Genomic DNA, 24,802 nt, shown 5'->3' with positions numbered 1-24,802 from the left:
TCTGACAGAATAATATGTATCACAATATAGCAAGTAGGGCTTGAAGTATTAAGCAAATATTAGTTCACCTACTGACATTTTCAATACTCTAGTAATGCTGTCTTCTGCTTCTTCACACATCCTATAATTTCAGTCTTAAGTCCTCAAGTTTAGGTATGTTTGAGATACAGTCTAGTTCACCTAGTGGGGTTTCCATATCGCATGGAGAATTCAAATGCAGAGAGATGACTCAAAGCACAGTCTCAAACCACAGTGCCTTAGTGCATAAAACAATAGAAAGTATAAAAAGAGACAAGCACATGGAGGCCCAACAACACACTACTCAAATAAGAGGCTCCTAGAAACAAAAAGGGAAGGATAACACATTACCCAAACCTTTGGGACACAGCACAAGCGGTCAGCTTATATCAGAGGTCAGTTTATAGCAATGAATATACACATTTTAAAAAAGAGGAGAAAATCATTCTAATAAGTCACATTGGTCCAAGTTTCTGCACACCCCCTAGGGGCCCAGCCCATGTGCCATCGAGCACTGGGACATTGACCCATGGATCTTTAAGGTGGACAACATGCTCCAAAGGTCATACCAGAGGGAAGCGATGTAGAATACTGGGTTTGGGTAATCTTCAGTTGTTAACTTTTGTTTCTCTTGATTTTTTACCATTACTGCTGTTAGCTGTTGTTTGTGAGGCATAGTGGTTCAGCTGTAGAATGGTGTGCAGGGTTCTGGGTTGTGTAGGAAGGAATAGGTTGACTCAGGTTAGAGGTGGGAGATCAGATAGGCGCTAGAAACTCTATTGTGTGGAGATGAGGAAGAAGTGATAGAGTTCAGTGAGTAGCATGAATAGAAGACAGGAGCTTAAGTGAGGGTATTAACCATAGTCTTCAAGTTAAATACAGTGACTTTTGATATATTGGAAAAGTGTATTTTAAGAGGTGTGCTACTACCTGTTAGTTTATGTGAAAGTGTGTCTGAGTGAGAAAGGGGTGCAGGGTCTTGAAGTAGTAGTGGATGGGGTATGTGCAGTGTATCTAGCAAGCTGCCAGAGTCACTTGTTGATTCACTATATCATAGAGAACACAGCAGATTGACATTATTATGTTTATATCGGAGGGTTCTTGGTCTAGCAGCACACAGATTCCCTGCTCTAAGACGGAGAGAGTCCTTTGAGAAATACTGGCAAGGTAGTAGGATTCTATGTCAAGTCACACTCTCTGCCCTCCATGCAGGAGTTTCAGGGTGGAAATAGGCAGTAGGAATGGGGAACTAAGGTAAAGGGGAACTTTTAATCAGGGGGAGGTCAGGAGGAGGTTATCTCCTGACACCCACAAAGCACAAACTGGGAAAGGGAGAGCCACCAAGACTCGCTAGCATACCTAGTTCCAGGTTCTTTGCAAATGAGTGTTTTGTGTGTTGTTGTTGTTTTTACAGAAAAATTAAAAATACACTTAAAGCACCCAGAGTTCTGATTGGGTATCTGATTTACCAGGGTGCAGATCCCTACCCGTTAGGTTCTTGGTAAAACTGATTTGAGTTTGCTAGGAGGCCATTGGAACTAAACTCTTGCAAGGAGGGTGTACTTTTTCTATGTGTTAAGAATTAAGGTTGCAGATGGCCAGTGGGCCTCAACTCAAGTATTCCCTCAACACAAGAACACTTTGCTCTAACAATCCTTCATTCTGTGATGCTCACCTTCCCAAAACAATCACTGAAGACAAAATGGGTGCATAAGTAAATGTGGTGAAGAAAGCTGATGGTGCCCGACTATCAAAAGATATAGCGTCTCGGGTTTTAAAGGCTTGAAGATAAACAAGTAGCCATCTAGCTGAGAAGCAACAAAGCCCACATGGAAGAAGCAAAACAGCCTGTATGATCATGAGGTATCGATGGGATCAGGTATCAGTCATCTAAGACCCAGAACAAAATCATACCCAATGTGAATAGGGGGAGGGGGTGTGGAGTGGAAACCCAAAGCCCATCTATAGACAATTGGACTTCCCCTAACATAAGGGTTACAAGGAAGAGATGAGCCAGTTAGGGTGCAATACAGCACTGAAGAAACATATGACTTTCCTCTAGTTCCTTTATGCTTCCTTCCCCCCACTATCATGACCTCAATTCTACTTTATTAATCAGGTAAGACCAGAGCATGCACACTGCTACAGGTAAGAGCCTGCAACACAGGGGATCCAGGATAGATAGCACCTCAATACCAACAAAGAGAAGAGAGATACCATGAGGAAAAGGGGAAGGTGGGGGCAGAAAGGGAGAATCAATCATAAGGATCAATATATAACCCCCACCACAGGGGGACAAACAACATAAAAGTGGGTGAAGAATGACAGAGGACAATGTAAGATATGAAAATAACAATCTATAACTTATCAAGGGTTCATGAGGGAGGGCGGGTCGGAAAGGGAGGGGGGAAATGAGGAGCTGATATCAAGGGCTCAAGTAGAAAGAAAATTCACTGAAAATGATTATGGCAGCATATGTATAAATGTGCTTAACACAATGGATTGATTGTATGGATTGTGATAAGAGATGAAAGACCCCCAATAAAAGTATTAAAAAAAAAAAGGAGGGTGAGGGTGGACCAGGTGATAGAGTGGAGATAGATTCCAGGTGACCCATGAAGAGATCTGGCCTCCAGGCAGGGTTCACAGAGGTCAGAAAGGGATAGGAGATGGGGGCACCAGGTGAGAAGCGTTTCTAATTGGGGGGCAGTTGGGATTGGGAGTCCATTAAACTGGTGGTAGCAGAGCTTGGAAAGACAACAGCAGAAACTTGCTGCTGTGCGGAGCTCTGTGTTCTCTGGAGGTGAAAATGGATTTTGTTTTTCCTTTTATAAAAGGAGGAGGGATCAAAATATTCCTGGAGAACTTACAATTCTGGTCACATGTCTAATTTTTCAAAGTGTGAGTCCCCTCTACCTGTTGGTTTTGGACTGAAGCAGGGAGAGTTCTATGTAGGACTACTTGGCCACCACCTTCCCAGAGTTCCTCCCATTTTTAAATAGGTATCCTAGTAGGTAGGAAGTGTTACATCACTGTAGTTTTTATTTAAATTAAAAATTTTAATTAAACTGGTAAATGTACTTTTTCTAGGCTTCTTTCCTTAATAATTCAGATTCTTCTTGCTGTGGGCCCATTTTCAGCTCCTAGGCATTCCTGGCACTATGGATTAAATCTCAAAGAGGAGACTAAAGTTTTTATGTATTTTCCCTGGAGGGCAGAGCTTCAGTTTCTATTTTTTACTGTAACTGAGTTTTTTCTTCATTTCAGGCACTTGTAGATTTTTCTTTCTTGCTTTCAAGTCCAATAAATATTTTTTAATGCCTTACTTTTAACCTAACATTTCCATATATTTGGAAAAGGGACCTTTGCCAGTCAGCTGAGTCTACTATCTTATCTAGAAGTCACTAGCACACTTGAATATTAAATATAATTGATAACAAAATCATAATTTTTTGATGTCTTCCTCTGTATTATTAAGTAATAATGATAAGTGATCAATTACTGAGGCTATGATAAAAGTAAGTAAAATTACATAACAGCATAGTCCTTGCAAATAAAAATACTAAAATATAGCTCTCTAAAATTATTATAAACTATATTCTATCCTAAGAAAATAAAACGGTAACAACCACATGGATTGGGAACTCATGTTTATCCATTCTAATTCCTGCCAAGCAGAATTACTGCAGAGGTTAAAAAAAAAAAAGTATCCTCCAAAATTAGTAAAGAGTCAAGTCACAGAAAGAAAATTCTTAAAGGCTTGAAGGTGAACAAGCGGCCATCTAGCTCAGAAGCAAAAAAGCCCACATGGAAGAAGCACACCGGCCAGTGCGATCACGAGGTGCCAAGGGACCAGGTATAAGGCATCATGCAAAAAAAAAAAACAAACGATATAAGTGTGTGTATGTATGTGTATATATGTGTATATATATGTATATATATACCATATTAAATGAAGGGGGAAGTGCAGAGTGGAGACCCAAGGCCCAAGTGTCGGCCAATGGAGATCCCCTCATAGAGGGGTTTAGGAGAGGAGATGGGTTAATTAGGGTGCGAGGTAGTACCGATGAAGAACACAGCTTTCCCCCAGATCCTGGATGCTTCCTCCCCCCAACTACCATGATCCGAATTCTACCTTGCAGGCCTGGATAGGACAGAGGCTGTACACTGGTACATATGAGGGCTGGAGGCACAGGGAATCCAGGGTGGATGATACCTTCAGGACCAAGGATGTGAGGGACGATGCTGGGAGAGTGGAGGGTGAGTGGGTTGGAAAGGGGGAACTGATTACAAGGATCCACATGTGACCTCTTCCCTGGGAGAGGGACAGGAGAGAAGGGGGGGAAGGGAGACTCCAGATAGGGCAAGATATGACAAAATAACGATGTATAAATTACCAAGGGCACATGAGGGAGGGGGGAAAGGGGAGAGAGGGGGAAAAAAAAAAGAGGACCTGATGCGAGGGGCTTAAGTGGAGAGCAAATGCCTTGAGAATGATTGGGGCAGGGAATGTATGGATGTGCTTTATACAATTGATGGATGTATATGTATGGATGGTGATAAGAGTTGTATGAGTCCCTAATAAAATGTAAAAAAAGAAAAGAGGAGAAAAAAATGATTAGGGCAAAGACTGTACAGATGTGCTTTATACAATTGATGTATGTATATGTAAGAACTTTGATAAGAATTGTATGAGCCCCAATAAATTGTTAAAAAAATAAATAAATAATTACCAAAAAAAGTTAAAAAAAAAGAAAATTCAATGACCTTTCAGGGTAATGCATTTGACCCTTACTTACATTATGGTTTGAGCAAACTCCAAGTTTCATTTATTTCAGAAACAAAGTAATTGAATTGTTCATGCTACTGTTGTTGGGTGCCATTGAGTCAGTTTCAACACATAACAACCTAGGTACAATAGAATAAAACACTGCTGGGTCTTGATCTTCCTTAAAATCACTGAGCTCATTATAGTAGCTGTGGTATCCATTCATCCATCTCTTTGAGGACTGAGCTCTCTTTTTCATTCATATTCTACCAGTCACAATGTTCTTCCCGGGGAACTGGTCCCACCTGATAACATGTCCAAAGTGAGGTGAAATCTCACCGTCCTCACATGCTGCTGTTGTCAGATGCTGTCCAGTCAATCCTGACACATAGTGATCCTACATGCAACAGAATGAAACTCTGCCCAGACCTTCACTGTCCTCACAATTGGTATGTTTGAGCCTATTGTTTTAGCCACTGTGTCGATCCATCTCCTTGAGCACCATCTTTTTCACACACCCTCTACGTTACCAAATATGAAATCCTTGTCCAATGACTACTTTCTCCTGATAAGCCCAACGTGTGTGAGATGATGCTATCCTTGTTCTCGGGCATATTCTGACTGTACTTCTTCCAAGACAGATTTGTACATTTTCTGCTAGTCCATAGTCTTTACAAACATCATAATTCAAATGCAAGAATAATTCTTCTGGTTCACTCAGCTTTCACATGAATATGAGGCGAATGAAAACATCATGGTTTGGGTCAGGTCAGGTCAACTTAGTCCTCAAAATGGCACCTTTGTTCTTCAACAATTTGAGTTCGTGTGCAGTAGATTTGCCAATGCATTATTTCCTTTGATTTGGGGGATAGTTTTCTTGTCATGTACTTCACATATCACATATCATACAACTTAATCATTCAATCATATGATTTTCTGTATATGAAATCTAGGATAGGTAAATCTGTAGAGGCAGTAAAGGGGCTAATAACTACTTAGGGGCATGGCAGGGAAGCTTAGGGGTAAACAAGGAGCCGACAGCGATGAACATGAGAAGAAAATGTTCCGAAATCGCTTGTAGTGATTGCACAACTCTTCTTAAAGTGACTGAACAATTCCGTTTTATGATCTCTCAAGAGTCTATTCTAACATGATTGACGACAGTTAGCCCTACAGCATTTCTCTGTATTTGTTTCTTCTTTAACACTAAGTTTACAGGATGCATCATTTTGACATCTATCAATTTCCACAATGAAAATTACAAAAATAGTTTACCTTTACCTCCTACCATTTATGCAGACTTTTATCCATCTAACAAGACAAATATATATCCAAATTCATTTTCTTCTAAGCCTTCTAATCTTGAAATTCTCTGTATGGTATACCTATCTCTAGGGATATGTATCAATTTGACAAGAACATAAATTGAGCATTAATCCCAGTAAATCAGTTTCAATAATGAAAGCATTACTTCGGTAATAAATATAAACATAGTAGAAAAGTTCTTGGAAAGTAAACATCAAATGTAAAGGCAAACAATGCAGCAGATACTGTCATACTGACCAACCCAAGAGACCTTATGATATCTCAAATGGCGTAGAATGTTAAATATTTTAAATTATATATGTATATAGGATCATAATTTCATTTATAAGCTAAGCATATTATATTGTTTTTTAATGTAGTAAGTTGTTTTTTAAGGAAAATGGTGGTTTCATTCCCATGTAAATTTGACATGTGTCCACAGAGATAGGTATAGAAGAAACAGCCATAAACCTACTGTTAAAATAGTTGGATTAAATGACACTCAAAATCTCTATTCTTTTCAAATATCTGATTCTAAAATAAGAGGTAGATTTATAGCAATTTCACTCCACTGTAACATTCTATGTATGAATGTAAACATGATTGCTTAATCTATAAATCACGGTGTTTTCCCCCATATTAAAAAAGAACAAGCCATTAGATATAAATACTAAATATTCCTCTCTAAAACTAAGGTCATACAACCCAGTCCTTTCTCATTTTAAAAATGGTTTTGATAAGTAATGGAAATAAAAAGCTTTACTTCTAAGATATAAACTAGACTTTCTCTTAACTCCTTAAACAAGCTCAAGTGTGAAAAGGGAATAACTTTTACTACACCTTCCCAAAGAAAAATAATGGCTTATTTTCATTGGATTGCTTATTGGCTGTTAATCCGTAACATTTTCCCACATAACAACACCGGACCTGAGAATTGCATTCCAGACCAAGCATTCATTAGCATAAAAGTCACAAATTTAACCATTAGCATACAAAATGCTAATAAAACAGACAAAGGTACAAGCACAGCTAATCCTCTAAGGTAAATAGACATCTACAATATCCTCAAAACTGTTCCTAATGTCCTAAAGGGATTTTCATGTTCCAGTTGTGCCCTAGTGGCATCGTAAGTTGTGCTGGGCCGCTCATCACAAAATCAGTAGTTCAAATCCACAAGGTGCTCCACAGAAGAAAGATGAGGGTTCCTACTCCTATAAAGATTTATAGCCTTGGAAACCCACAAGGGCAGTTCTACTCTGTCCAGTAGGGGTTACAAATTGGAGTTGACCCAATGGCAGTGAGTTTGTTTTTGTTGTGAGTGTGTTGATATTATTTTAACTTTCACAATGAACTTGCACATTTTTAATCATTAAGGAAGGATTGGTGTTTCAGTGGTAGAGTTCTTGTCTCCCATTCTGGAGTATCTGGTCTAATACCCAGTTAATGAACTTCATGTACTGCCACGACCTATCTATCAGTGGAGGCCTGCTTTTGCTATGATGCTGAACAGGTTTAAGCAGAGCTTCTAAACTAAAATGAACTCAGTAAAAAAAGCCTGGTGATCTATTTCTTAAAATCAACCAATGAAAACTCTATGGATCACACCTCAGTTCAATCACCAACAGATTATGTGAATGGTGAACAACTGGCTGGCATTTCATTCTGTTGGGCATATGGTGACCATGAGTCACCATGAGCCATAGCTGTGAACAAGGACAGCAACTTTTATAATCAGTAAATAAAAATAAGAACCACTCACTCACTTTTATAATCAGTAAATAAAAATAAGAACCACTCAATTTTTACATAGTAGCCAGAGCTCTTAAAAACGTATGCGGCAGCTGTATTTGCATCTATGGTACTGAGACCTGAAAAAAATTACTAATGCTGCAAGTACAAATATAATATTTATATCCCTCTCAAGAACAGAAGAATATACTCATTTTATACGGGGATAGGAATAGTCTTTCAAATTCTGAAAATTGGAAAACACTTTGTAATTAAGAATTCTGCTACCACCTCCTGTATCTTTTTATAAACTGGAGATGTGGATTGTTCTAAGAGCTGTAAAATGATTTAAGTCCTTTATCTTTAATTCTGTTTTCTAAGAATCTTTGAAGTACCCTTGTATTTACTGCTTCCATAAAGATAGGGCCTAGGGAACCCTATGGGTCCAGTTCTATGCCATTCTATAGGGTCATTAAGAGTCAGCATCAACTCAGAGTAACATGTTTGTAGATGGAGACCTTCGCTGGCAATAGTGGTAACATACTTCATCACTAATCAGAAAGCAGGGACTTTGAACTTCTCAGAGGCACTCACTGAAAGAGTTTTCAAATCTCCTCCTTTACACTCACACCACCACTTTGTCAGTTGCCGTACTGTGGTGGCTTGTGTGTTGCTGTGATGCTGGAAGCTGTGTCACTGCTATGTCTTTTTAGCCATTAATTGGCTTTCTTGTCCGAGGAATGAAATGGTCTATAGTTCTCAGAGCTAAACGTTTCCAAAGCTACAGTCAGCAATTTTTCATCAGAGCGCAAGGGAGCGAGGCAAGGGTGAAAGAGACGAAAGACAGAGGAGAAGCATGGAGACCACTAGGAAGAGGTTGAGAGGGGGCACTCAGAGGAGGTTACCAATCAGAGCTGTTACCATACTGAGAGGACCAGGTGGGGCTATGTGGATGGGGAATGACACCCAAAGGAGCACCCAAGTCCCAGCTAGAAGAGAAAGTTAAGTCCCAAAGAGATGGGGAGCCTCCCAGGGCCCTTCAGAAATGGGAACAATGATGGGGAAGAGAGGAGCAAAGGGGGACAAGGGAGACGATAGGGAGTCTTTAAATTATCTTTTTAAAATGATTCCTAAAAAATATGACTTCTTTATATTTGGGTAAGTCATATGACTATATGCTGGCCTTTGGTGCTTTTGGAGAGAGAGAGGAGGGCAGCTAGGTTCACTCCAATGCATCCCATCGCTGGCCCTGGGGATTGAAAGAGGACAGGTGCTCTTAACTCCCACCCAAGTTGGGTAAAGTCAGCCCTTCATATCTCATGTTCTTGGCCCAAACAACCTTGGAGTCACAAAACCTTGTGATGATAAACCAGAGCTTCCTGGGTCAACAAAAGAATGGTCATTATTCAGTGGAAGGGAGCCCACCCCCTATAAGCTCCCCCACTTTCCCTGAAGCAAGGCAGCTGGAATACGTGTGAAGAGACAGGAATTCAGGAAGATGCCACAGCCTGTCCTTCTGCCCTCCACCCTGCCATGACTGTCCACCCAAACCACCCAGACAACCACCTGGTAGTTTACCCTCCAGCCTTTCCATTCCTACCTCTAATCCCAACCCAGAATTTCAGAATGCCTGGGGAGAGAGATAGGGGTGTCAAAAGGTGAGAAAAGCTAAGCCAGGCCCCAAGTCCTGGAAAATAGCTCTAGCACAGAACAGCTATGGCTTCATCTCATCCCAGGAAGCAGAGAACATGGCCCTGACTCAGATCACAGGGGTGTGAAGACATGGAGGTGAGGGCCAGGTGGCCTATCCCATCCAGGTCAATCTCCAGGGGCCACGTGGTGAGAAGAGTGAGGGAACAGGAGAATGGGGTGGAGTGGGGGGAGGGGTTTCCAGTTGTCAGGCCATGGCCAATTTCTTCAGTAGCACTCACACGCAGCAAGAATGGGTGGGGGTTCCTCTGGAAACACTGGTGGCTACAGGCTCTCCAGAGCTCTGATGCCTGACACCTTCAGCACTTTCTTTGGCAGCTTCTTCGTCTTTTTCCTCTTCCTTTTCTTCCTCCTCCCTCCTGGGGAGGCCCCTGGCCAGAGCCCAGTTCAGAGGTGGTGCTATTCTTTTCTACCTCTGCAGACGCCTCTCACCCTCCATGGCAGTCACTTCCTTCTCTCTCTTCAAAGTCTGCGGGCTCCTTTGGATGCTCTGGGGAGTCCTCCAGCAGGTCACCCACTCTCTTCAGCACCTCCTTCTCATTCTTCTCCTTGGTAGGCTGGTCAATGACCAGCTTTCTCTCCTCATTATTGTTGCCCCCAGCATTTCCCTTCTTGTCACTGTCACCCTCTGTGGACCTCGGTCCTGGCTCAGATTCTACCATGTAGCTCTTTTTCTGGGAGGACAGTCAGAAGTGTTGACAGCAGGATTGTTCTCCATTTCCCACAGCCCCTCACTGGACCCTTTCCTCTTGTTGGGCTTGCAAACGTCTCCTTGGTCTCTCCATAAGGGAAGAGGTCTGTAGGGGCCCAAGGATGCTGTGTCTCATGGATTCCAAAAAAGAAGACTTGGTATTTGTTGGCTGTTGATTTCACCTCTACTCCAGGCATCTTGTCAATCCAGGACGGCCAGTGTGGGTCATCCTTCATCTGTAACTGCAGCGAAGCCACAGCTTCTTTCTTCAGCGCCACACGGAGGAGACAGGCACAGATAGGGGCAACACTCGAGTTTGGTGGGTGCACGCTAGTGCAGTTGTTTGTGTTTTCATTGCCATTGCAAAATCAGTAGGGCCACCCCAAAGTGAACAGCTTTCAGCACAGCTTCCAGACCTAGAACAAAATAACTGAAGAATAGGCTGTTTACTTCTGAGGAATTTGCCAATGAAAACCTTTTAAGGAGAATTAAAACACTGTCCGGTGCTGAAAACCTAGTGAACAGAAGCTGAACATTGTTAGTGCTAGGGGAGAGACCCCTCAGGTCAGAAGGCATATGAAATATGACTGAGGGCGAGCTGCCCTCTCAAAGTAAAGTTACCATGGTGCCATGAATGGAATAAAGTCTGGGAGTAAAGCCTCCAAGACCTTCATTTGTTGATGGGCCACAACTCAAAATGAGAAGAAACAGTTACAAATATCAATTAATAATTGGAACTTTGGATGTAACAATTGGAACTTTGGATAAATCTAGAATTTGGATATTGTCAAAACTGAAATAGAATGAGCAACGACTGACATTCGGGCATTAGTGAGCTGAACTGGACTGGAATTAGCAATTTGAAATAGAAAATCTCATGGTTTACAAAGCCAGGAATGGTACACTCAAGGGCAGCTGCAGCAAAGTCATCATCAGAAAGGTCTTTTCAAGATCCATCCTGAAGTACAGTGTTGTCTGTAGTAAGATAATATCTATCTGCATTCAAGGAAATACAATCAACACAGCGATTACATTTATGCACCAACCACTAGAGCTAGTGATGAAGAAATCGAAGAATTCTACCAGTGTCTTCAGTCTGAAATTGATGCACCCAAGATGTGCTGAGAATTACTGGCAATTAGAATGCAAAAGTTGGACTAAAGAGCTAAATGTAAACCCCAAAAGCTCTAAGAATCATCAAGGAGAAGGTTGGAACAAAATTCAGGGCTCTATTGCAGGACATACACAGACTACTGAGCGTAATGAAGGAGGCATACACAGCAGAAGACAAGACAGATGGGAAATGCTGAAATCACATCGCTTACGCACACCAAAAGACTTCATCTGGACAGTAAAATGAGAGCCCGCAGGTTGGGAAAGTTTTTTTCACCAATGAAACATCAGATGAAGGGCTAATTACAGAACCCCACAACAGCTCAATAAGAAAATAACAGGAGACCGAATTAAGAAATGAGAAAAAGGCATGAACAGACACTTCATTTAAAAAATGAAGTACAAATGACTAACAAACACATTAAAAAAAAAAAGCTCACGAGCACTACTGGATGTAGATGAGAATGTGGAGAGACTGGCACTCATATATGTTGCTGTGGAAAAAGATATGGTGATACTTAAAGCAGCTGGGAAATGAAATTCCAAATGATCCAACAATACCACTATTAGGAATACACCCTAAAGAAATACAAGATATAACACGAATGGATGTATGCTCTCCCAGGTTCACAGAAGCACCCAGTTCACAATAGCAAGAAACTGGAAGCAGCCCAAATCCTCAACAGTAGAAGGATGGATACAGAAACTATGGTACATACACACAATGGAATATAATGCATCCCTAAAAAACAGTGATGAAGCATGAACCACTGCAGACAGGGAAGGACCTGTAAACCATTATGCTGAGTGAAGTAAGTCAATCACAAAAGGACAGGTATTGTATGAGTTCCTACTGTAAGGACAAATACCAATTAAACAAATTTTAGGGACTGTTTCCTGAACAAAAGGGGAGAAGGCAACCCACCAGCATGACCCATACATCACCTCCCTTTTATGCACAAGAGCCACCTCACCTCGAGGGAGGAGACCTCACACTGGCTGGGTCACTCCTGAAATAGGGGAGAAGTGGGAGACCACCCACTTGAGGGTAAATATCGAGACAAGACTGGGGTAAATCAATGGGCCGCTCACAGGAATGGAAGGAGAACCTTGTCAGAAAATCAAGCCAAGACCAAGGGGAGCGGAACAACTACAGTTTGAAGGTGAGTATGGTGGGCGACTGGGGAGAAGTAACTTAACATCGGAAAGGGATGCTAAACAATGATTGTAGGTAATCTACAGGGTCAATGGACCAGATTTTATGTTCCCAGGTAGACATTACAAATATATCTCTACCCAACCCTCAGTGAAACCACACCATGAACGAAGCACCATGATGACCTTGGACGCTGACTTTACAGACAGCATGGCATAACTCAGGGACTACACTAAGAAGTAACACACAGCCTGGCACAGTGAACTGAGCCCTGCCTCAAGGGTGCCTACACCCTTGGACTGAGGTATTCGGATGGGAGAGGAAGCAGAGTGGCTGCCCCATACCTGTGGAAGTGTGGTCACTGGACCTTGCAGGGGCAGGGGTGGGGGGGAACTCCCGGCTTGATGGGTGTCCAATGGAAAGGGACCCAGAATCACCATATTTTTAGTACCTCAATGAGCCCTCACAGTGGCATGACAGGTTTTGGTCTGTTGGGCAGGGACCTGAACTTAGAAGAAATTGATCAAGGAAGAGTCCCCCAAACACCAATCCCCATCCTTTAGGGTAAACAGAGCTCAATCAAATGGAGATCCATCTGTGTAGAGCAACAACTCATGGGTTGCGGCTCATGATGAAACTGTACTCACATAGATTCCTCAGTGTCCAGAGGGCAGTGTCATTGTAAAAATTGATGATGTTATCGGTGCAATGGCCTTAAACCCCAGGGGGATGATGGATAATAGTTTACTTTTCTGTTTCTATGGGTTTTCCTTTTTCCTGCCTTTAGTCTGTTTGGTTGTTTGTTGTTTCCTGGATGGTTTGTTACTGTTGTTGGTGTAGTTGGTCTTATGGAATTTTGATTCTGTCATAATACGACAGCCAAAGTAAACCTGAGTCGTGCATATCCCAGGACAAGCAGATGGATTCTAATCCAAGAAGAATTAGTTCTGATAGCATGGCCCTGCTCTACACTCCCCTTCATGAAATGATCACTGAATATAAGGGTGTGGTGAAGAAAGCAGATGGTGCCCGGCTATCAATTGGAATAGTGTCTGGGGGTCTTAAATGCTTACAATCAAATAAGCAGTCAGCTCAGTGAGGAGTCAACTAAGTCCACATGGATGAAGCACACCCGCACACCACATCCATTCCAAGGATGACAATAAAAAAATTCAAATATGACAAAGGGGAAAGTATCAAAGCTTAAATTGCAAACACCCAATTTGTAGAAGGCTGTGAAGAAGTGTGGGAGCCAAAAACACATCTGCAGAGTATCTAGTCATATTAAGGTATCGGTAGATCCCCTCTAGCTAGGCAAGGGTCTCGAACAGCCTTATTATCAGACAGAAATCATTGTAATCGTTATGAAACTAGATTGATATTCAATACTTGGTCAATTGACCTCCCTCTTGACCTAACCTGAAATTATTCTAGGTGCAAGTATTTCCTGCTTGTTCCATGACAAAAATTTCTTCCCTGGCTTTTTAAATACTGATAGCAGTTTTTTTCCTTTCTCACTCTTTTACTTGTATTTTTATCTTTATATTATTATAATTTTATCCTTACCATTTTGTTTTTTATTTTTTCTGTTTAGTTTCCCAGTTTGTGAAGCACAGGAGTAGATGCATAGAGATCATAACTGATGCAAGAGTGTATAGGGGAAGTGGGGGTGGGAGGTAGGAGATAAGGAGGGTGAGGGGTTTACGAGAGCAAACAATGTAGGTGGGGAAGGGGATGAAACACTAGAATGGATTATGATTACACAACTCAATTAAAATGCAATTTAGCCATGAAAAAAAAATTTTTTAAGAAAATGTTCTAAAATTGATTGGGATAATGATTGTATAAATCTTGATATAATTGAATGATTGAATTGCATATGTGGATTATGTGCCAATAAAACTGTAAAAAAAATTGGAGGAAGGCCTATTAACAACCTTCAACATGCAGGTGATACAATCTTCCTTGCTGAGAAGGACTTGAAGCACTTGCTGATGAAGCTCAAGGATCTATAACCCTCAATGTGGATTAAAACTTTATGTTAAGAAAACAAAAATGCTCACAAACTGGACCAATTGGTAATATCATGATAAGTGGTAGGAAGATTGAAGTTGTCAGAGATTGCATCGTGTTTGTGTTCACAGTGTCCGCAGCAGCTAAGTAGCAGCCAGGTGATCAAAGAAAGCACGGCTTTGGGTGCATCGACTGCCCGAGCCCTCTTAAAGAGACTGAAAAGCAAGTATGTTACTTGGAGGCCTATGGTATACCTGACTCAAGTTATAGTATTTTTCAGTCACCATATGGGCATGTGTAAGTTGAAGAACAAATGAGGAAAACTGAAGAACTGATGCTTTGGATTATCGTACTGGAAGAATAATATTAAAATCACCATAGACTGCCAAGACCACCAACAAATCTGTCATGGAAGAAGAACAACCAGAATGCTCCTAAGAGAATAGCGATTAATTTAAATCTTTTCTAAATGTCTGATAAAATTCCCCAGGGAAACCTTCTGATCCAGGACACTTTTCATGCTGGGAGGTTTTGTTTTTTTTTAAAGAATTTTCTACAACTCTCACTGCCATCAAATAGAAGATGACTCATGGTGACCCTGTTGAGTTTCTGAGAGTGTAATTCTGTTTTTTTAAACACAATAAAATAGATTGTATTCCCACCCCACCCCCCGCAAAATAAGTTTCCAAAGGAATGACAACTTGTATGACAACACTATGCAATTCAGGTACAAACCACTAGACCAAAAACATTTGATAGGCGTCTCTCCACAGGAGGCACACACATGCAGAGATCGTTCTGGAATGATACATAGGTTCACAGTTTAGAGGATGGAGCAAGAGTTTTCCCTGGTGAAACATTTCTTGGACACCTGAGTTTTACTGGGACGAAAGCAGTTTCTTTTCGTGGCCTTTGTCCAAGTTTGGTTCTTTAGAAAAGCCATTTTGAGACCTCTCACCCCCTCAAGCCTGCATTTTCTACCCAAAGGATTTGTTCAAATTGGTTGTTTCCTGGACAAGCTGTAACCAGCTTGGCTTGTGACTTGTTCGGCCCTGACCGGCAGCCTACGCCCCAACGAGGATGTATGTATGTACCTGTAAGAGTGTGGTGGAGGTCACATCGGACTACTTCTGACGTTACAAAGGACCTCTGGTGGTGTAGTGGTTGGGTTTCGGGTTGTGATCCTCATGGTTGGCAGTTCAAAACCACCAGCAGCTTTATGTGAGAAAGACTGGATTTTCTATTCCTGTAAACAGTTACCGTTTTGGGGGACCCACAGGGGTTTCAACACTGACTTGACACCAGTGAGTTTGGGTTGGTTTTTGGACTTTACAAAAGGGGAGGAAGATGAGACTCAATATCAGCCCAAGGCTAATTCCTCTGAGGTGACGGTCAGACAGGCCTCCACTCTCTCACCTTCTTCACCAACTCGGACACCAGCCACCCGCCCATGGCCCTACTTCCCGGCTGGGTTCAGTAACTCATTGCAATGGCCACATCAAGCTCATAGACCAGATTCTCGTTTGGGAAGCTTACTGAGAAGTTAAAAACAACAACAACAACAAAATACCACACTCAAACACACTGCCACTGAGTTGATTCTGACTCAGAGACCCTATAGGACAGGGTGGAATCATCCTTTTGAGTTTCTGAAACTGTAACTCTTGACGGGACTAGAAAGTGTCCTCTTTCTCCCAGAGCAGCTAGCAGTTTTGAAATGCTGACCTTCTGGTTAGCAGCACAACACAACCACTGCACCGCCAGGGTTCGCTAGAGAAGTTAGCAGGACAGATCCAGTTCTGGATAGGAGTACCATTTCTTAATCATGCCAGCAGGCACATGTCTCTTGGGTTATAGGTCTCTGTCCTCATCTGGTAGTGTTACAAAGCTCCTTAGGTGCTGCTGATAAAATGCCCTAAAGGGCACGCTACTCTGCCACGTGCCTTATTCCAAAGTTGCTCAGCTCTAGCTCCATGGGTGGCAAAGCTGGTTCTCAACTGATTAAGTGCCCGCAGACAACCCGTTCCGTAAGGGAGCCTCGTGACCAAAGGCACTCAGCTGTACTTGTCCCATGGACTGGGAAGTGCCAGTGGGTGTGTGCTCTTGGTTCTGCTGCCGTGGCTCCTGTGCCACTCTTCTTGCTGCTCCTTTGCAGTCACAGCTCTGTCTCCTGGGTTGAGGAGGTTCAGCACGCAGTGTCGAGATGGCACACCACTCCGTGATCCTCTTTCTTGATGAGAGTGATCCCCATTCCTGCTTCTGAGATGGCGCATTTCAATCCCAGTGAGATGACCAAACAAACTGACTGCTCCCCATAACAGAGCCCCACACACCCTGTTTATAGGGTCTCACCCATTCCTTTGATGCAAGCTTCAAATACGGCTAGAAGAGCCACCACAGTACCTTCTACGGCTTGGTCAATGTGATGTACAGGAGGTGATTACAGATGTGCGGATAAAAGTGACGACACTCTACTGTGTAAATGAAGTGTCTTTGGCCTACTTAGAGGGGATTGATTGGTCAGTGCACGGCCCTGGTAGGAGGGCCATGCCTTGAAGCTGACCAGTAGCTTGTGTATATGTGCTGCCAACCCCACTGAAGTCTCACAGACAGAAAGCAGGTAGAAGGAAGAGGAAGAAGAGAGAAGAAGCCATGATTGAGAAGGAACACCATGAAAGAGCTGCGGCACTGAAGACAGCAAGAGGTCGCAGAAACCTGCTGGTAGCAAGGCAGCTACCAGATCTGAACAAACTGCCACACTGGCATTGAGCTAGGTCCCTTAGCAGTGAGGAGGCTGAAAGCAGGGGGGCCTAGGGCAGGGAGCTGGGAGGTGTCCTCAGGGGTGCTGCAAGGAAGGCTCCCCTCAGGAACTGAGAGGAAGGCTGTCTTCAGGGGGCCCAGGGGAAGCCTGCAGGACTGAGAGGGATGTGCCCATCTGTGCGAAGGCTCTGCTTGCTTGCAAGGCTAAGAGGTGTCCTGATCAGAAGGCAGCATCATGTTCTCAGTTGCAGGAGCCTCGCTGCTTTCCCTACATGTTTCCTGACCCTCGGTTGTGCTCTCCAGGGCCTTCATAAACCAGTGACCCATAGGTGCACTCTGTAGCCACAGCAGGGGATTGTCAAACCCAGCGGAGAAGTGGCCCATGTCCGGGTGGGTGGCCACTGTCAGAACTGGTGAAAAGGTTGATGTGTGGAGCTTCTCATGAGGACCAATCGGTGGTTTTGAACTGCTGACCTTGTGCACTGCAACCCAAAAAGTAACCAAATGCTACCAGGGGTCCTTATATGAATGTCTTTGGTAATTCAAGGTAAATAATGCATTTCTAAAAATTTATCCATTCTTCTAAATGTTTTAGTTGCTGGCATACTGCTTTTCATGATACTGTATGATTAATTTTTAATCCCATTTGATTGTTTTGTAATGTCACCCATTTAATTTTTTATTCATAGAATTTGCTTTTCTTTCCTTTGTTAGGTCTGCCAATGCTTTGCCAGAGTTTGTCAACTTTGTTAATCTTTTCAACAGACCAACTTTTCCCCCTAGAGTTTAATTTTCTAATCCATTTACTTATGCCCTAATCTTTATTATTTTTCTTCTAGTATCTGCAGGTTTGCTTTACTGGTCTTTTTCCAAATGTTGTAGTTGATGTGTTATGGTGGTTAATTTAATCCTTTCTTTCTTTTTGATGTATATGAATTATATAAACTATTTCTCAATATACAAATGGGCAATACTCTACAAACACATTTTATGAAGCAACTATAACTTTGATGCCTAGGCAAGCAAAGAAATCACCAGAATTGAAAATTACAGACCGATATCTTTAATGATGCAAATGCTAAGATTTTCAAATAAAATCCTTGTCAACAGAATTCAACAAAGTATTAAAATAATGCTTCACAAATGTGCTTAAAACAGTAGATGGATGTATGGCCTGCAATATGAGCTGGATTGTGAGATGAGCCCCCAATAAAACAATCAAGAAAAATACATCACGATCAAGTGGGATTCATACCAAAGATACACAGATGTTTTAATATTAGAAAACAACCAATGCCATTCATCATATAAATAAAAGGAAAATAACCCTGTCAATTGAAGCAGAAATGGTATTTGATAACTTCAACACCCATTCATGATAAAATACTCAATTAAAATAGGAATAGAAGGGAAATTACTCCACATAATAAAAGCTATATTCAAAACCAACAGTCAGCATTCACATCGAAGAAGCACACCAGCCTGTGTGACCCAAAGATGATAATAACAAAATCTAAATAAGACGAAGGAAAAGGTATCAGAGCTTAAATTGTGAACATCTAATTTGAAGAAAGCTATGAGGGCATTGGGAGCCCAAAATCCATCTGCCAAGAATCTAGTCAGATTAAGCCTCTGGCAGATCCCCTCTAGTTAAAGGCAAGGGACTCAAACAGCATTACAGAACTAGAGGAAAGCTGTATGTTTCATCATTGCTACACTGCACCCTGACTAGCTCAGCTCCTCCCCACATCCTTTCTGTAAGGGTATGTCCAGTTGCCTACTGATGGGCATTGGGTCTCCACCCCACACGTCCCCTCATTTACAATGATATGATTTTTTGTTTTTGATGCCTGATCCCACAAACACCTGATGATCACACAGGCTGGTGTGCTTCTTCCACGTGGGCTTTGTTGCTTCTCAGCTAGATGGCCGCTTGGTGACACCGGGAGAGTGGAGGGAAAGGAAGGTAGAAAGGGGGAAGTGATCACAAGGATCTACATATAACCCCCTCTCTGGGGGATGAACAACAGAAAAGTAGGTGAAGGGAGACATCAGACAGTGTAAGATATGGCAAAATAACAATAATTTATAAATTATCAAGGGTTCATGAAGGAGGGGGTAAAATGAGGAGCTGATACAAAGGGCTCAAGTAAAAAGTAAATGTTTTGAGAATGGTGACAACAAATGTACAAATGTGCTTGACACAATGTATGTATGTATGCATTGTGATAAGAGTTGTACAAGCCCGTAATAAAATTTTTTTAAACAATTTATTAGGGGCTCATACAACTCTTATCACAGTCCATACATATACATACATCAATTGTATAAAGCACATCTGTACATTCTTTGCCCTAATCATTTTTTCTCTTTTCTTTTTTTATATTTTATTAGGGACTCATACAACTCTTATCACAATCCATACATATACATACATCAATTGTATAAAGCACATCCATACATTCCCTGCCCCAATCATTCTCAAAGCATTTGCTCTCCACTTAAGCCCTTTGCATCAGGTCCTCTTTTTTTTTCCCCTCCCTCCCCTCTCCCCTCTCCCTTATGTGCCCTTGGTAATTTATACATCGTTATTTTGTCATATCCCATAAAAAAAATTTTTTTAAAGTCAGAATATGCAACATACATAGGACCTGTGTTTGTTACATAATGTGGTGTTAACTTGTGAAGGGGTGGAGTCTAGCCTGTCAATCAGGTCGCAGCTTGATGACCTCATTTGAAGGCACCATGAAAATAAAGAGCTCACTGGAGGCCAGATACAGACGCTCTACTTCGTGTTCCTGATGACAAGACACATGGAGCTACATTAGAGCTCTGGAGCTGGAGGAGTCACATGGAGACCCATGCCAATGCTGAGATGCTTACACTGCCACTGGATCCACAAGACTTTCCACCCACTGGCCTGTGATTTCCTGTATTTGGCATCATTGCATGTGTTTCCTGAGTCTGAAGAGGAATTTTTAGCTTGGTATCGGACATATGGACTTGATCTGGACTGGGCTGGGCTGGTTTCTCAATATTCAGTTGCTCTTGTATGTAAAGCTCTTTCTTACACACGAGTGTCTATGAATTTGTCTCTCTAGCCAACCCAGACTAACACAGGACCTATGTGAAAAGAACAACCATCTTAAATCTGAGAAGCTGCAATTAAGTTCTCTACATAATTCTTTAATGAAATAAGGTTTAATAATATGATTTATTGATAATATTTCTAATATTTCTTCAAATACAAACTGACTACCAGAAAGGTAAATGCTCTACATTTTCAAACAAGTTTAGCACAATTAATAGATATTAAGTGTTGTGTGAAAAAATATTTTTTGGCTGCACACCTCCAAGTTAGGATCGCTGAAGACAAATGGGTACATAAGCAAATGTAGTGAAGAAAGCTGATGGTGCCCGGCTATCAAAAGAGATAGTGTCTGGGGTCTCAAAGGCTTGAAGGTGAACAAGCGGCCATCTAGCTCAGAAGCAAAAAAAGCCCACATGGAAGAAGCACACCAGCCAGTGCGATCACGAGGTGCCAAAGGGACCAGGTATAAGGCATCATGCAAAAAAAAACAAAAACAAGATATGTGTGTGTATATGTATATATGTGTGTGTATATGTATGTATGTGTATATATATATATATATATATATATATATCATATCAAATGAAGGGGGAAGTGCAGAGTGGAGACCCAAGGCCCAAGTGTCGGCCAATGGAGATCCCCTCATAGAGGGGTTTAGGAGAGGAGATGGGTCAATCAGGGTGCGAGGTAGTACTGATGATGAACACACCTTTCCCCCAGATCCTGGATGCTTCCTCCCCACAACTACCATGATCCGAATTCTACCTTGCAGGGCTGGCTAGGGCAGAGGTTGTATACTGGTACATATGAGGGCTGGAGGCACAGGGAATCCAGGGTGGATGATACCTTCAGGACCAAGGATGTGAGGGGCGATGCTGGGAGAATGGAGGGTGAGTGGGTTGGAAAGGGGGAACTGATTACAAGGATCCACATGTGACCTCCTCCCTGGGAGAGGGACGCAGAGAAGGGGGGAAGGGAGACTCTGAATAGGGCAAGATATGACATAATAATAATATGTATGGACTGTGATAAGAGTTGTATGAGCCCCTAATAAAATGTTTTTTAAAAAAAGAGTTGCACAAGCCCCCAATAAAATGATTTAAATTAAAAAGAGAGAAAGCAATAAAAAATATTTTTTTAAAAACCAAAGAGATAGTTTCCACCCTATAACTTCCACCTTCATAATATATCTCTGTATGCATTACAATTGTAATCATTTCAGTGCTTGAACTTAAATTTCATAAGGAATCAAATTTTAATTTAAGATGCCAACCATGTATTTGTGACAGTTTTCTTTGACGCTCCTGTCCTTCTTAAGCTTTATATTTCAGCAGACTGCTGGATACCATTATGACCTTGTGCTAATGGTCTTATTCATCTAAAAGATATACCTTTTTTGCCTTTGCGTTGTCCCATTTAGGACTTAAATGTTCTCTTTTTTAAAAAAACATTTTATTGGGGGTTCATACAATTCTTATCAAAATCCATACATACATCCATTGTGTCCAGAACATATGTACATTTGTTGCCATCATCATTCTCAAAACATTTGCCTTCTACTTGAGCCCTTAATATTTGCTGCTCATTTCCCCCTCCCTCCCCACACCCACACCTCGTGAACCCTTCATCATTCATAAATTATTATTATTTTGTCATATATTACACTGTCTGACATCTCCCCCCGCCTTCTTTTCTGCTGTCCCTCCCCCAGGGAAGAGGCTATACGTAGATTCTTGTAATCAGTTCCCCCTTTCCACCCCACATTCTCTGCATGCTCCAGGCATCGCCACTCTCACCACGGGCCCTGAAGGAGTCATCTGTCCTGGATTCCCTGTGTTTCCAGTTGCCATCTGCGCCTAAGTACATCCTCTGGTCTAGCCAGATCCCCAAGGTGGGGGATCATGATAGTGGGGGTGGAGGAAGTATTTAGGAACTAGAGGAAAGTTATATGTTTCATCGTTGCTACCCTGCACCCTGTCCTCCCCACAACCCTTCAGCAAGGAGTGTCCGGTTGGCTACCATTGGGCTTTGAGTCTCCACTCTATACTTACCCACATTTTCAATGTTAAGATTTTGTGTTCCTTGATGCTTGATACCTGATCCCTTTGACAGCTCGTGGTCACACTGGCTGGTTTGCTTCTTCCAATGTGGGCTTTGTTGCTTCCGAGCTAGATGGCCACTTGTTTATCTTCGAGTCTTTAAGACCCTATATGCTATATCTTTTGATAGCTGGGCACCATCAGCTTTCTTCACCACATTTGCTTATGCACACGTTTGTCTTCATTGATCATATCAGGGAGGTGGGAACCCACTGATATGATTTTTAGTTCTTTGATATCTGGTAACTGGTCCCTTCTGCACCTTGTGGTCAGACAGGCTGGTTTGCTTCTTCCATGCGGGCTTTGATGCTTCTCAGCTAGATGGATGCTTGTTTATCTTCAAGCCTTTAAGACCCCAGACGATGTATCTTTTGAGAGTTGGGCACCATTAGCTTTCTTAACCACATTTGCTTATGCACATGTTTGTCATGTTCTCCTTAAAAATATATATATATATATTAAAGTAGCTATTGGAAGAACTTTTGAATTTATGCATCTTAGACTTTTGGAAGGTCTTACAAAGCAGGAAAACATAGTTTTGCATGCTATTTTCTAACTGGGACAAACTGAACATTTCTATTGCTGGATCCTTCCTTTATAAGAATCTTGATGTGTTTGCTTAGTTATCTTTTTTCCCCATTAATTCTGATTAAAGTATTCCTAAATTCTTTAAACAATGGCATAACTACTAACGTGGGTTTTGTTAATTTACCCCTTATAACATCAATTAAGTGTAGTTCTATTTTAGCTAGATACTTAGTTTTGACGTCTAATATTTAAAAATAAAAATTTATTATCAGTAACTCATAGAAAGGCTCCATGGCCTACCTTTCATGATTCTCATAAGGCATTCCTCCCACTTTTCTCTTTTTTTTTTCAGGGGAGGGCATTAGGATTATTGTTGCTGCTTTGCTTCTGACCCACCTAACAGAAGATGAAATACCTTGTCCCATGTATTTTCATAAAATCTGAAACTTAAGGAACGCTGTCTTCAGACTCTTCAAGACTGGTTAAGATAACCAGTCTTAATTAGAGACAAAAACCAACCCCCACTGCCAAGGAGTCAATTCCAATTCATAGCCACACTATGTAGGGCCAAGTAGAACTGCTCCCTCTGTAGGGGGGCAGCCACTCCACAGGCTGAACTTCCTGAAATAGGCCTGAGTTTTGATTTCCAGCCCGGCATTCCTTAGAAGTGACGCCAACCGCAGCTGGAAAGTCCGAGGCTGGTGACAGCCAATTAAGAGCCGACATGATCTGGTGTTACTGTCTCAAGACTGGAACTGATCAATCTGGAAGCCGAAGACAATCAGCCATAAAGAAAGAAGCCAATGAACTCAGGGAGAGGGTGGAAAAGGGAGGGGGGGAGCCTGCCCAACTTATGTAACCTGCAGAAAAGTATAAGAAGGCAGCTCTACGAAGGGAGGGGGTGGTCCTTGTCTCCGGTGGCCACTGCGCTGGTGCACTGGCACTCGGACCCTAGGTCGAACTTGTCAATAAACTCCTTTGTTCTTTACAGCTTCGGTGATTCCGCCTCTCTGTTCCTGGGGCTGAGGGAGAGTCGGTAATAACACCTCCGGTTTCTGAAACCAAATCTTTGCCAGAGTAGACAGCTTCAACTTTCTCCCATGGAATGGTAGGTGGGTTGAACTCTGGACTCTGTGGTTAGCAGGCCAATCCTTGACCTACCAGGAGTCCAAAATTAGAGAAGGACAGAAAAACGGCTAATAGTGCAGACAATAGACACAGCCCCAGTTAGAATTCTCGCAATCACTCATCTGATATAAATATCAACATATGCTAACTGCTCTAGGCCTTGGATTCAAACCTCTAATAGTATGTCATATGGGAAAAAAACCCAGATATTTGTAGAGCTGACTACAAATCATGGCAAACCCATCGGTATCAGAGTAGAACCGTGCTCCATGTTTTCAGACCTAGACCAGCATGCCTTTCTTTAGAGGCCCCTCTGGGTGAACTTTAATCCCCAATCTTTCAGTTAGTAGTCAAGCATATTAACTGTTTACACCACTTAGGGATGGACTCCTACGCAATGTTAACATGATATATTGGTTACCAATATGATCAATTTAAAGCAATACAAGATAAATTCTTAAAATTCAATAGCAACAACAATAAAAATAATTACTTTAACATCCCTATCCATGTTATACCTACCAGATAACCTTAATATGAGCTATTTAAAGTTGGGTTTATCATAGTGATACTTTGGACATGTTACCAGGAGGGACTGCAGGGGCACGGAGTTATTTCTGTGGCTCTTCTAACCAACGTCTCCAGATCCGTATGGGTAAAAAGGTAGGGGATGATACTGAGAGTATTCACCAGT

The 24,802-nt window shown here is 41.9% G+C and overlaps 1 protein-coding gene and 1 pseudogene across 5 annotated transcripts in view; both read right to left on the bottom strand.

Annotated features, from left to right (window-relative positions):
• Positions 1–24,802, bottom strand: part of ANKRD12 (ankyrin repeat domain 12) — a 186,043-nt gene that overhangs the window by 153,639 nt on the left and 7,602 nt on the right. The window lies entirely within an intron of this gene.
• Positions 9,747–10,438, bottom strand: LOC142427699 (hepatoma-derived growth factor pseudogene; annotated as a pseudogene).

This window comes from Tenrec ecaudatus, chromosome 15 (genome assembly GCF_050624435.1).
Source record: "Tenrec ecaudatus isolate mTenEca1 chromosome 15, mTenEca1.hap1, whole genome shotgun sequence".
NCBI classification, from domain to species: Eukaryota; Metazoa; Chordata; class Mammalia; order Afrosoricida; family Tenrecidae; genus Tenrec; species Tenrec ecaudatus.
This window is presented reverse-complemented; position numbering and strand designations above follow the sequence as displayed.